This window comes from Anolis sagrei, chromosome 4, assembly GCF_037176765.1.
Source record: "Anolis sagrei isolate rAnoSag1 chromosome 4, rAnoSag1.mat, whole genome shotgun sequence".
Classification (NCBI taxonomy): Eukaryota; Metazoa; Chordata; class Lepidosauria; order Squamata; family Dactyloidae; genus Anolis; species Anolis sagrei.
The window spans coordinates 83,952,086-83,965,811 of NC_090024.1; the positions used below are offsets into that span (position 1 = coordinate 83,952,086).

Here is a 13,726-nt window from a genome sequence, read left to right on the forward strand (position 1 = left end):
AGCAGTTCTAGCCACAATATTCTTGCCAAATCCTAATTTTATATTCTGCCTCCCCAGCGTTGCCTTGGGGTTTTCAGTGAGATGCAGTCTCTTCCTCTTCCTCCTGACCCAAAAGTGCTTGTTCCATCTAATACAATGTCGAAATTCAGGCAAAGCAATTCCAAATTTTAAAAGGGAAAAAGGATCACTAAGGAATATGCGATGCCATTTCCAACATTAAAATGTATTATGTGTATATGGGTGCATGCACACACATCATGCTTGGATAGATATCGTTTGTGTGTAATGTAAATATGCATTAATAGTGTGTCCATGTACAAATTTCAAAGTAGAAGTGCCTGAAGTGTCAAAAATGCTACCCCTCTTTTGTTTTTCTGCCTTTTGAACTAGGCATTATGTACATGCTTACCTTGACAGTTACAATTTTCACAATTCTCACTGATGCTTTATAGCTCACAGAAAATCATAATGAAGATTATTGCTCTGAGCATCCAAAATAGTGAGAGAGAGAAATAACAATAATTTTATAGTAAAATGATGATGGTGAGAGTGAAAATTATGGTTATTTTTATATGTTTTCTTTGCTTAATTCTAGCCTTCCTTCACCTGCCCTCTTCCTAACCCACCAGTGTCCACAACTGATGCATTGAGTCGCATTGAGTCGCCTGCTAAGGGCTGAAAAATGCGGTATAAAAATGAAGTAAATAAATAATAAATAAATAAACTGGCCTGCTTGCTTCAGGCCCATTTTTGATGTACTCAGAGGACCCAAATGAGTAGCTTTAATGCAAAAAATGGAAAACATGAACTAGTAGTCCTACTTACACTGTACCCTGGCTGAATTTTCTCTCTGAATAGTCTGTAGGAGCTGTTCCTTGTAGACTAGTTCTTTGCTGGTTTGCAAGAAAGAATGGGAAGAATATTTGAAAATATTTTTAAAATTTGAAGAGTCAGAATCTTCAGTATTCATAGTTTTTGTTGAGAAAACAGCATTTTCTGCACAGAAAAAATATGCAGAAATACTTTGTGTGCAGAAAATTCTTTTTATATGTACTGTTTAGAATATCCTTTTTTCTTATACAAAGAGAACCCATATGTGAATATTGTGCTAAACAAGTCTTCACCCCAACATTTTCTGTGCCGTTTCAGAAAGATTCCTATTTCGACTGATTTTTAGGGATTAAAAAAATTGCCCAAATGTTTTTAAAGAAAAAAAACCACACACCAAAAGAGGTATCCTCTGGAATTTCTTCACAGAGAAAGAAGCAGGACATCATTCCTGCCATCTTTCAGAAAAATCCACTCATCTACTGATTTTTAGGAATTGTTCATAGTTTTACAAATAAAAAACAATTGGAAATGCCAGGAGCAACTGTTCACCTTTTCTCAGCTCTCAGCCCTAATAGCCAGAGGCTACCATGTGACCTAACAAGTTTGCCTGCACAGCCCAGTAGAGTTTGCTTACGCTGAAAGAATAGGTGGACTCACTGCGACTTACAAAGTTCTTACAAAAACTGTGGAACTGAATGTTTTTATTAATTTGTAAGGGAGGAGGTGCTGCCTGGTCTTTGTAAATCCAGTCATAAGTACGGAGATCTAAACTCTAAGGACTTATGACCCGCTTACATTTTTTTTTGCACAGCCCTACTGGGTAGTAGGGCTAGGACCTACAGGAGCTGGAAATACTTCCCCTCCCCCTCCCCCCACTATGGGTTTTCTCTTCCTCAACTGACAATGAGTTGTGTGTTCACTATGTTGGCTGGAGCTTATGGGAGTTGCAGAACAAAATACCAAGAGGATGCTGGGCAGATTGGTGGAGGCCGCTAACCTTTTTCTTATTTACCATCTTCATTTCTCTGTCCCCTGACTTCCTTTCAACTTGGTCTCAGTAGAGCTGTTCTTTTCTCTGATCTAGACTTGTCTCATAGGCTTCGTTCCTTTAAAATATATTATGTCAGATGATTAAGGACAAAAAGGAAGAATTAATGGGGCTTTAGGTCTGGGGGCTTTTTCAGTTTCCATAAACATCAGAGTTTCAGATACTCTGAGATGCAATCAGAGCAATTTCCTTGATCTTTTACTGGAGCTGGTAAATCATTTATTGGGGTAGCCTTTTTACAAAATTTAGCTTTTAAAAAATCCCCATAAAGTCTATTTATCATAAAATACTGTACTACTAGCCATCTTCAAAGTTATACGTTTACTGTATTAATTATCAGCTAACAGTTGCCTTGGAAATACTTTGTGTTTTTTCAGTATCCTGGCGCCCCTTTATCTTTGCCTTGTAAACAGGAATACAGGAGCCAAGTAGTATATGCACTGCAGTATGCGTGCCTTCACTACATGGGGTTTTACATACACAGACATGCAGATAAACAGAACAATATAGTAATAGTTGTTAGAAACACTGGTCTCATTGCAGTCAACATGTGCCTCCATACTGCTGTTGAGTGTGATGCCATAATACAAAGAGAATCAAGTAAATAACATTCTAATTCCTAATTTGAAAAGAAGGTTCAATCTACAGAGATGATACCAAAATCATTTATATCATCCACTCATTTCTGGAATGCTTCAAACATATTTTGTTATACAGAAAGCACTTCTATGAACAAAATATGAATGCAGATTGTAAATGGAAAATGCCCTTCTGTTGTATACACACACAACCAAGGAAATCTCATGTGACACATTCATTGGACTTCCACTCCTGATCTAAATAGGAAAGCAAAAATGATAGATGAGTGAATAAATGTAATGAAGTTGCATGAAATTTATAAAATGATATGTGAATTCAAGTAATTTCCAAAGTGAGGAACATGTAAATGTTGGATTGCTGGTCATTCTGGCAGCAGACCCAAAGCTGTATCTTAATACATTTTACAGTGCTCTTTCACACCATAGAATTATAGTATTATGATTCCAATTTAACAGTTGTTATCAACCCAATGAAATTTTGGGATTTATAGTTTTAAAAGTGGCCTTAGAAAATCTCAGCAATAGACCTCCAGTGGCTCACCAAACCACAAACAAAGGATTCAACTGTATATTGTTGTGGTACTTAAAGTGGAATCACAGTCCTCTAACTTTGTAATATGAAAGGTCCTGCAGATCTGCAGAAATCACTGGGAATACCTGCACAACTCTCACTGTATTTTTGTCAACATTAGTGCTGTGAGTAGATTTACACTTGCGCTTATCATATGTGTTGGCTCATTTACTTGTTAAAATGATAGGTCAGGAGATGTGAATTTAATCTCTAGGTAATTTTCCTCAAGACTATAGTACCTATGAGCCGTGGCCTTCTTGAAACCTTCATATTTCTGTTAGCTATTAAACAACATCATTAACAAACTCAGATGTATTAAATGTAGAGTTCTACATGTAATGTTGCTCATTATTTAACTCATATACAGTATTATCTGGAGTACATAAATAACACAGCAAATCCAATGATAGTTCGCAGAGTATAAAGCTTCTTTGAAAATGCACCATGGAATTATATATAAAAACCCAGCCACAAAAAATGATTTAGTTTCATCAGCTTTCCTTAGTGGGCGAACAAATTGTGGGAGCTTGAGGGAAAGCAAGGGTTAATTGTAAGCATTGCAGCGTAGCAACATTGTTTTTAATAAAAACAATAAACTTCCCTTTTTTATAACACACAAGTGATTTGACATTGAAATAAATGCAGATGCTTCTTTGCACAGTGTATTCCCTGTTGTGCTTTCTTAAACACCTTCACATATGGTTTGGCTCATTCCTGTGAAACTGCTTGTTGTTTATGTCATACAAACAGAACAGATTGATTTTACACCGAGTAAGTAAGGAGCAGAATGAATTATCCTTTGGAAGGAAATAATTGCCTGAGTGTTCGAAATATTTGAAATTAATCTTGGCTGCTGGGAAAAAAATTCTTATGATTCTCCCTAAGCTCTCTTTTACTTTTTGTTACAACTGTCTATGTTTGGGAAAAAATCCCAGTGTTTAAGTTTCACTGAAATTTGCTACCATTTCTACAGAAGGTCAAATCATGTGCAGAACCACATCATTAAGAATATCAGATGCCCTTTGCCATAAAGTGTGTCATATTCTACCAGGAAAACAAACAAACAAACAAACAAACAACAACAACAAAAGCCCCTCTCTTGGCCATAACTTATCTTTCCTAAAGAAGTCATGTACAGTGTTCCTTCGCTACTTCGTGGTTTGCTTTTAGTGGACTTGCTGTTTTGCGGTTTTTCAATAAATATTAATTTAAAATATATATTGTGGTATTTTCACTGTTTTGTGGGTTTTTGCTGCCGCTGCTCACTGAGGTGCTTTCCCTCCTCAGTCCTCCCTCCCTCCAGTCTTGAAGGGCCTTTCCTTCCTTTCCTTTGCTCTCTCTCTCTCCACCCAGTGAAGGGGAAGGCGAGGAGGACTTGCTTCCTTTCCTTCCTTCCTTTGCAGCCACTGTACTGACAAGGAGGTGGGTGGGTGAAGCAAAAGTTACAGGAGTGTTTTAAAAGAAACAGGTACAGAACATGTATTGTAGAGAACAGTGTGGGAAAGGTTATTAAGGGAAAGAGTTATGTAGTGTATAAGTGTGTGGGGAGGGTTTATTTTAAGTTTATAAAGACTTTAAAAAGTGTACAACTACTAAAATAATGTATAAATATTAAAATATTAAAATAAATATAGCATCCCTACTTCATGGATTTTCACTTATTGCGGGTGGTCCTGGAATGTAACACCCGCAAAAAGTGAGGGAACACTGTATTTACCCATTCTTCTTGGGTTGCCACATTGAAAACTGGAGAGGTCTCCTGCATCTTTTATGGCTGTGAAGATGAAGCAATTTCAGTAGGCGTTGCTTGTCACAAAAACTGATAGGAATCAGAGCTTTTAGGCTCAAAATAACCCTTATTTAAAGTGATTCCACAAAAATATAGCAGAGTGCCAGAAGCACAGTTCATAACCAGAAGAAACTTATGTGTGGTGACATAGAATTAGCTTTCACTTCAGGATTGAAGAGGCAGAAATTTAAGTTCAAAAATGTATGTTTATTAAAATAAAAAGAAATCCATTCTAGATAGAAAAGGGTCTTGGAGCTAAATAGCTTACTAAGCTATCTTCTAAAAAAAGGCAAAAGAATAGAAATGAGAAAATAGAGATCACATTGCTAAATTTTCAAAGGGGAGGAGATAATGGCAAGGAAGAGTGAGACAAAACCGTGTGTGGAATAGGCATGCATAGGAAGGAGGGGAGGGAATCCCTCACTCTAATTCTATCTAGGCAAATTACTCATTGAGGACTGGAGACTTGTGCAGTCAGGGATGAAACCCAACAAAAACTAGATAAGAGGCAACACCTGCTGCAAATCCCTCTTCTACACAATATAATTATCATAATCATAATAACTACAATAACAACAACAATAACAATAATTGCAAACCCAAACCATTAAAGGTACAGGAACACTTACCAGTTTTTAATCTGGTAACTTTTGTGTCACAGCCTTGCTTTTCCAGATCAACAATTTTGTGTCACAACCTTGCTTTCCTAGTTCCCATGAAGCTATACTTTATGCATGGTCTCATATACTGTTGAGCGATATGACTGTTCATAGCAATAGTTCTATAATTTTGGTAGTTTCACATATTATATCTGGTTTGCAAAAGAATCAGAATATAACAGCAACATTTTACAGGGCTGTAATCTATAAGCTTACCTAAATGTTCATAGTTTCTTTTCCTGAGAACACACACTATCTCTCTCTTCATCATGCATGTCAATCTAAAATGCGTTCAATAAAAAAGACTTTTAAAGAGGATGTCAGTGAAAACAATGCACATGCAGCAGCAACTACGCACTTTGAAAATGATCTTTTATTACATCACCAGTCTGCTTTATGAACTTATTATGAGGCCGGTTTATGTTATATGAACCTGGTTTATGTAACCTTCCTTTAAATAGTCTGTCACAGTAGACTTTCGTATTCTCATTCATTGGAGTAAACAACCTGCTGGCCCACAAGAATTCAACTGAAATTAATGCTGTGGATATAACAGGTGCTGGTGAGAACTTAATCAGGTCCTGTCTGCGTATCTTGCTGATGCAGTTGTGGAGATGAGGATGGAGGTGACCAAAATTAATAGAACTGGCTGTCTGTAATCCAACATGACACAACAGATAAGGTTCAGATATCTTGGAACTGCTAGGGAGATATGATGCAGTCTAGATTCAAGGAGATATTTGTAATTTTATGTGATGAAAGGGCACAGAGCTGGACATTTGGCAATCAGGAATTTCAGATGATTCACAAATCAGAAAATGACCAGGAAAAGGAGATAAGTGGCACACTTTAGTTGTATGTCACTTGAGATAGGAAACCAATGATTGGATGTAGTTTGAAGACCTATCCTTGCTGTAAATATTTCCATGCCTGTTAATGTTTGTCTGTCTCAACAAGGAGACAAAGAATATATGGGGAAGAAATGTGTATAGCTACTGAAACTCAGACTGTGCATGAGATACCAAATATAACTCGTGCATAAGTCAACGTCATGTATAAATTGAGGGTAGGTTTTGGGCCCAAACTATTGTTCATTCGTTCAGTCGTTCCTACTCTATGTGACCTCATGGACCAGCCCACACCAGAGCTCCCTGCCAGGCGTCACCACCCCCAGCTCCTTCAAGGTCAATCTAGTCACTTCAAGGATGCCATCCATCCATCTTGCCCTTGGTCGGCCCCTCTTCCTTTTTCCTTCCATTTCCCCCAGCATAATTGTCTTCTCTAAGCTTTCCTTTCTTCTCATGATGTGGCCAAAGTACTTCATCTTTGCCTCTACTATCCTTCCCTCCAGTGAGCAGTTGGGCTTTATTTCCTGAAGTATGGACTGGTTGGATCTTCTCACAGTCCAAGGCCCAAACTATAGATTTGTATATTATCTGTGGATAAGTTGAAGCTCATTTCACAGATATGGGAAAGCACCACTGCTGCTTCAAAGGAGCAGCTGTTCCTGCCACCGCCACAATTTTCCCACCTAGGAATTTAAAAAGGTCAGAAGTGATGCCATGGCCAATAAATTAGGGGGGGGGGCAATGCTTCTTTTGGGTGATCCCAGGATAAACTAAGCTCTTGCCTTTTGCCACTCTACTCAGAGCAGGGAATGGTTCTCTTTTTGATAAGTATTAAGATACGGTACTCACTGATCTGTGGATAAGTTGACTAGGTTTTCTGGGTTGGTTTTTTGACTAATATTTTTAGGCTTATACATGAGAATATAGAGTGTTTATACCAGTTCTTTAGTCTCAATTCAGAAGTGGACAATCAGAGAGGCCTGAGTGTGGTCCTTGAATGACAGAGCTGGATTCGATCAAGGCACCCCAAATAAATGGCTATCCAGCCTCTGTTTAAAAGCCTACAGAGAAAGCCTCCACCACACTCTGAGGAAGAGAGTTCCACTGCTGAACATTTCAGTTGCTGTCCTTTGAATGCATTCCAGCTTGTCAATATCCCTCTTGAATTGCAATGCCCAGAATTGGACACAATGTGATTCCAGGTGAAGTCCGAACAAAGCAAAATAGAGAGGCACTATGACTAGGCACTATACTCCTTTGATGCAGCTCAAAATACTGTTAATTTGAACATTCACATTACCTTGGAATGATGAACTGATTTGATTTCAGGATGGAAAAAGCAGCATTTATCTTCAGAATTCTCAAAATAGGGCCTTCTTGGTGACTGCCCTTCAACTCTGGAACTGTTTGCTGAGGGATGTCAGAGTGGCTCCCTCCTTGCTGTTCTTTTGGATACAGGCTAAAATCTTTCTTTTCAGGCAGACTTTTTAAAGAAGACAGTTTTAAAGATCAAATTAGGGGATGATGTGTTCTATGTAGTTTAACAGGTTTTTAAATGATTTTATTGGTTGAATCTATGTATTTTTAAATTATGTCTCTGTTTAATTCTAGTTCAGGATTTATATGCTCTGGGTTTTAATTGATATATGATCTTTAGTAGGCCTGGGTAACAACGGAAAAATTTGTTTCTAAAATCGATTTGTATTTGGGGTTTTTTTTTTGTTTCGATATTTAAAATAATTACAAAATGTTCCTTTTAAAAAGTTCGATATTTACGAAATTTCGTAAATGGTGAAAAATTAACGAATCGATTTCCGAAACAATAACGAATCGATTCGTTAATGGCGGACGCAACCGCGAAATACGCTAAAAAACCTCCAAAACCTTCTGAAGCTTCCCTCTCCCTCTGTTGTTGACTGTTGGTGTGATATTATAATTTTTTTTCACTAATTAAACCATAAAACTGGCCCAGACATGCGGAAATAATAACGAAACGACCTCAAAACAATAACGAAACGAATACAATATCGAAATACGAAGCATTTACAAAACGTTTTTGAAAATTCTTTTTTTAATAATTGCTCCAGAATGGTTCGTTATCGTTTTGTAATTGAAAAAATTAACGAATTATTAACGAATTACGAATTAACGAAACGAAACCGCCCAGCCCTAATCTTTAGTGTTACCCACTTTAAGTCTCATTGAGAGAGTAGAAGCAGGATAGAAATACTACTGTGATTGCTGCAACTACAACTACAAATAATAATAATAATAATAATAATAATAATAATAATAATACTTTTCCTATAGAATCATAGAATAATAGTGTTGGATGAAACCATATGGGCCATCTAGTCCAACCCCCTGCCATGCAGGAAAAGCACATTTTTTAAATCAACCAACCCATGTGGTCCTGTCTCTGAGCCTCATGCTTCTTTCATTGTACAGTTGGCCCTTCACATTTGTGGGTTGACTTTTGCAGATTTGCTTATTTGTGGATTTGATTAATATATTCTTTCTAGGGATTTCTAGATTCTCCAGCAGAATCCTATGGACAACTTCTTGTGGAAGTTGACATTGGACCTCATCACACTGATGACATCCCATGTTCTGATTCACCAGCCTCTGTGATTAATCAGTAGGGCAGTGGGGCAATCCTGGGGCCCTGCCTTGCCATCAGCAATGCTTCCCTATTACACATGGGGAAGCACTGCAACACAGCTTCCCCCTGTGCAAGCCTCCTTGTTCCTAATGGAACATGGGGAGGCTCCTGTGTTACACAGTATTGTAGGATGCTTTTTGTCCTGGTTGAGCCATGAAGCCCGACCAGAAGTGAGTCTACATCATCTGATGGGCAGCATGGGGCTCCATGGGTCAACTGGGGTTAAATGTCCTAGGATGCTGAAATTTCCTCATATGATGAGATCCATAGAGTTGTGCTGGAGAATCTCAGGATTTCTAGAGAACTGTTATCTTGTGTGTGTGTGTGTTTTAAAAGTTTTCCTCTTTTGTGGGGATCATGTGCCCCTGATACAAGTGAATGTGGAGGCTGGCTGTACTTGACTGGACACTGTCGTTTTTTTTTTTTTACAGATGTCAATTTCAGCTTCTGCAGCAGCTGTTCTTAATCTCTAACTTTTCAGAAGTTTGTGATTTCAGCTCCCAGAATCCCTCACCACTGACCATTTTGACAAAAGCTAAGAACTTGTTTTACAAAGAGCCTATATAAGCCCCCTGGAATTCACCTCTCATCTCTTCTCACAAAGTGACTGGGCTGCTAAGGATATCTGGACTGGATCTACACTGCCATATAATGCAGTTTGGAACTGCAGGGTAGATCTATACAATACAGTTCATTATATAAATTATATGAATCTACACTAACCATAAAATATATTTCTAAACTGTATTATATAGCAGTGTAGATCCATCCCTGGTGTCCACTGAAGCATAAAAAGAAAAATGGGGTGGAGGGGAGAGGAAAGGAGAGGTGAATGCTTTTTATGAATATAATGCTTTTAATGCCCACTTGTCCAATTATGAATAAAAGTATAACCTATCCACCTGTTGATTTAATAGGAAGTTCTGGAAACGGGAATTTGAAACAGTTGTCCATGAATGTTAGGAAGGTGTGAATTACCTTCTGTAGCTGCGCTTTAAAGAGATGAGGGAGCTCAGTGGGGTGATTTAGGCTGAGGGTGGGAGGAAAGGCTTCTAGTGCTTATTCCTATATCTTGCCCACTTTTGATTTTTATTTTTCCACTGAGGTTTAATGATTGAAAACATTAGTTTTATTTCGACCATGTAAGACAAAATCCTTTGGTTCAATCATTCTTTCTTTCAGCATGCCTATGTGCTAGTTTTTAATCTCCCGCCTCCCAAAGCAATGCTCCTTTTCAATCAAAACATTTAAAAAGTTTCTATGTCTGGTATAGATGGTGGAATTAAAGAGGTTTTAATGATCTTCTGATATATATTTCCTTGATTGTTCGCTGATAAATTCCAAAATAACAGTGAAGTGGGTTGTTGTAGGTTTTTTCGGGCTATATGGCCATGGTTTAGAGGCATTTTCTCCTGACGTTTCGTCAGGAGAAAATGCCTCTAGACCATGGCCATATAGCCCGAAAAAACCTACAACAACCCATGATTCCGGCCATGAAGTTTTGGCTAGAGCAGAGGAACAGCATTGTGGTGTTCAGCAGGGGGGAACTTTAAACATTTGCTCCGGAGTAATACTAACCTTCATCTCAGTGAACAGGGAGCAGTCCCCCTAAGTGTGAGTGCATGTGCTTTTATATTGTGTACCTTTACATCCATATAGAATCATAGAATCATAGAATCAAAGAGTTGGAAGAGACCTCATGGGCCATCCAGTCCAACCCCCTGCCAAGAAGCAGGAATATTGCATTCAAATCACCCCTGACAAATGGCCATCCAGCCTCTGCTTAAAAGCTTCCAAAGAAGGAGCCTCCACCACACTCCGGGGCAGAGAGTTCCACTGCTGAACGGCTCTCACAGTCAGGAAGTTCTTCCTAATGTTCAGATGGAATCTCCTCTCTTGTAGTTTGAAGCCATTGTTCCACGTCCTAGTTTCCAAGGAAGCAGAAAACAAGCTTGCTCCCTCCTCCCTGTGGCTTCCTCTCACATATTTATACATGGCTATCATATCTCCTCTCAGCCTTCTCTTCTTCAGGCCCAGTTCCCTAAGCCGCTCCTCATAGGGCTTGTTCTCCAGACCCTTGATCATTTTAGTCGCCCTCCTCTGGATACATTCCAGCTTGTCAATATCTCTCTTGAATTGTGGTGCCCAGAATTGGACACAATATTCCAGATGTGGTCTAACCAAAGCAGAATAGAGGGGTAGCATTACTTCCCTAGATCTAGACACTATGCTCCTATTGATGCAGGCCAAAATCCCATTGGCTTTTTTTGCCGCCACATCACATTGTTGGCTCATGTTTAACTTGTTGTCCACGAGGACTCCAAGATCTTTTTCACACGTACTGCTCTCGAGCCAGGCGTCACCCATTCTGTATCTTTGCATTTCATTTTTTCTGCCAAAGTGGAGTATCTTGCATTTGTCACTGTTGAACTTCATTTTGTTAGTTTTGGCCAATCATCTCTCTAATCTGTCAAGATCGTTTTGAATTCTGCTCCTGTCCTCTGGACTATTGGCTATCCCTCCCAATTTGGTGTCGTCTGCAAACTTGATGATCATGCCTTCTAGCCCTTCATCTAAGTCATTAATAAAGATGTTGAACAGGACCGGGCCCAGGATGGAACCCTGCGGCACTCCACTTGTCACTTCTTTCCAAGATGAAGAGGAAGCATTAATGAGCACTCCCTGTCCACTTAACCAATTACAGATCCACCTCACCGTAGTTTTGCCTAGCCCACATTGGACTAGTTTCCTTGCCAGAAGGTCATGGGGGACCTTGTCGAAGGCCTTACTGAAATCCAGGTACGCTACATCCACGGCATTCCCCACATCTACCCAGCTTGTAGCTCTATCGAAGAAAGAGATCAGATTAGTCTGGCATGACTTGTTTTTGATAAATCCATGTTGACTATTAGCGATGACTGCATTTGTTTCTAAGTGTTTGCAGACCGCTTCCTTAACAATCTTTTCCAGAATCTTGCCCGGTATCGACGTGAGGCTGACCGGACGGTAGTTGTTTGGGTCATCCTTTTTTCCCTTCTTGAAGATTGGGACTACATTGGCCCTCCTCCAATCTGCTGGAACTTCTCCCGTTCTCCAAGAACTCTCAAAGATGGTTGCCAATGGTTCCGAAATGACTTCCGCTAGTTCCTTCAATACTCTGGGGTGTAGTTGATCCGGCCCTGGGGACTTGAACTCATTAAGAGCGGCCAGGTATTCCTGGACGACTTCTTTCCCAATTTGGGGTTGGATGTCCTCCAATTCCTCATCCACTCCATCTTGCTGAGGTTGAAGACTCTCTTTTTGTGAGAAGACCGAGGCAAAGAAGGCATTAAGTAGTTCTGCCTTTTCCCTATCCCCTGTCAGCATTGCCCCATCTTCTCCTCGAAGAGGTCCTATCGCCTCCTTGTTTTTCCTTTTTCTACTGACATAAGAATAGAAGCCCTTTTTATTGTTTTTAATGTCCCTGGCAAGTCTGAGCTCGTTTTTTGCTTTAGCCTTGCGGACCTTTTCCCTACAGGTGTTGGCCATTTGTTTGCTCTTTTTTGGTGCAGCTCCTACATATCATATGAGGTCTTCAGCTGCAAAACATTTGCTCACCTCTGATTTAACCACAACATGGCTTTGGTGTGACAAATTGTGAGCATGTCATTTAAGGATGGTAAAATTGCACTAGTCATGACTTTGATCTGTTTGCTTCTTCACATTGTTGTTGGTAGGGTTCCAACACAAGGGTAGTGTACCATAAATGATCCTGTGAAGTAGCTGCTATCCTGCTATAAGGCAGAACTCAGGAAAGTTACTATAAGAAGTTCTCAGAATTATCCAAAAAGCTTGCCTTCACTCATTATGCTCGGTGAATTTTGGGAGCTGTAGTCCAAAAAACAATATCCTCCATACTCTATTACACAGTGCCACCACCTCTATCTGTGTACAACTGGCTCTGCATTTCTTACTAGAGCGATACTCAGAGGAAGTCTTTGTATGTGGTACGCGATGCCCACCAAAGACCTAGCATTTATTGTATTCATTCCCAGCCATACATGGAAGAATATTGCTTCCAACTGAGAATGCATATTCAGTCTTTTCGTTAACCTTTGCTTCAGTGCATTCATGACGAGATTCTATGGGTATGTAGCTGCATTTTAACAGTTTTTTAATTTCAGTTGTTGCTTGAAGCACTGTGCTGGAAATTAGACACTTTTAGTACTTCAATTATTGTTGATTTATTTGCCGTTCTTGTAGATACAGTGAATGTAGTTACTTGCATAAGGTTATCTAATTTTGAATGCCAAGCATCAAACCCCAGTGTACATCTTGGCAACAGTTAGAAGACTTATTGACTTGAAATTTGTCATGCTAGCGTGAGTGCCTTGTAACATTTCATTTACTATTTTGCATTAAATGGGAGAAGACAGGAAGGAAAAGTCATTTCTCTTCTGGTCTGACACTGGACTACCTGGAATATTGAATTATACTGAACCCCAGTTTCAGAATAATTACCTTTGGTAAGCTTTGTCTTGCCTGAAGTGAAGAAGATCTTGTGGCAGTTTGCTTGAAGGAAGTATTAATTTTCTTTTTATCTTTTACATTATTTCTACGGGTTAAATGGGTATGAATTTAGCTGTAGTTCAAGTCTCAGAAATATTGTTTCCTTACTCTGTTAAACCAGTTCATGAGATTTTACATGTGATGAAGGGATCAAGATATTTTGGTAAATAT

The 13,726-nt window shown here is 39.1% G+C and overlaps 1 protein-coding gene across 1 annotated transcript in view; it reads left to right on the plus strand.

Annotated features, from left to right (window-relative positions):
* The window catches only part of LOC132774583 (uncharacterized), a 196,708-nt gene that overhangs the window by 100,300 nt on the left and 82,682 nt on the right, over nucleotides 1-13,726 (plus strand). The gene's annotated exons all lie outside the window — the stretch shown is intronic.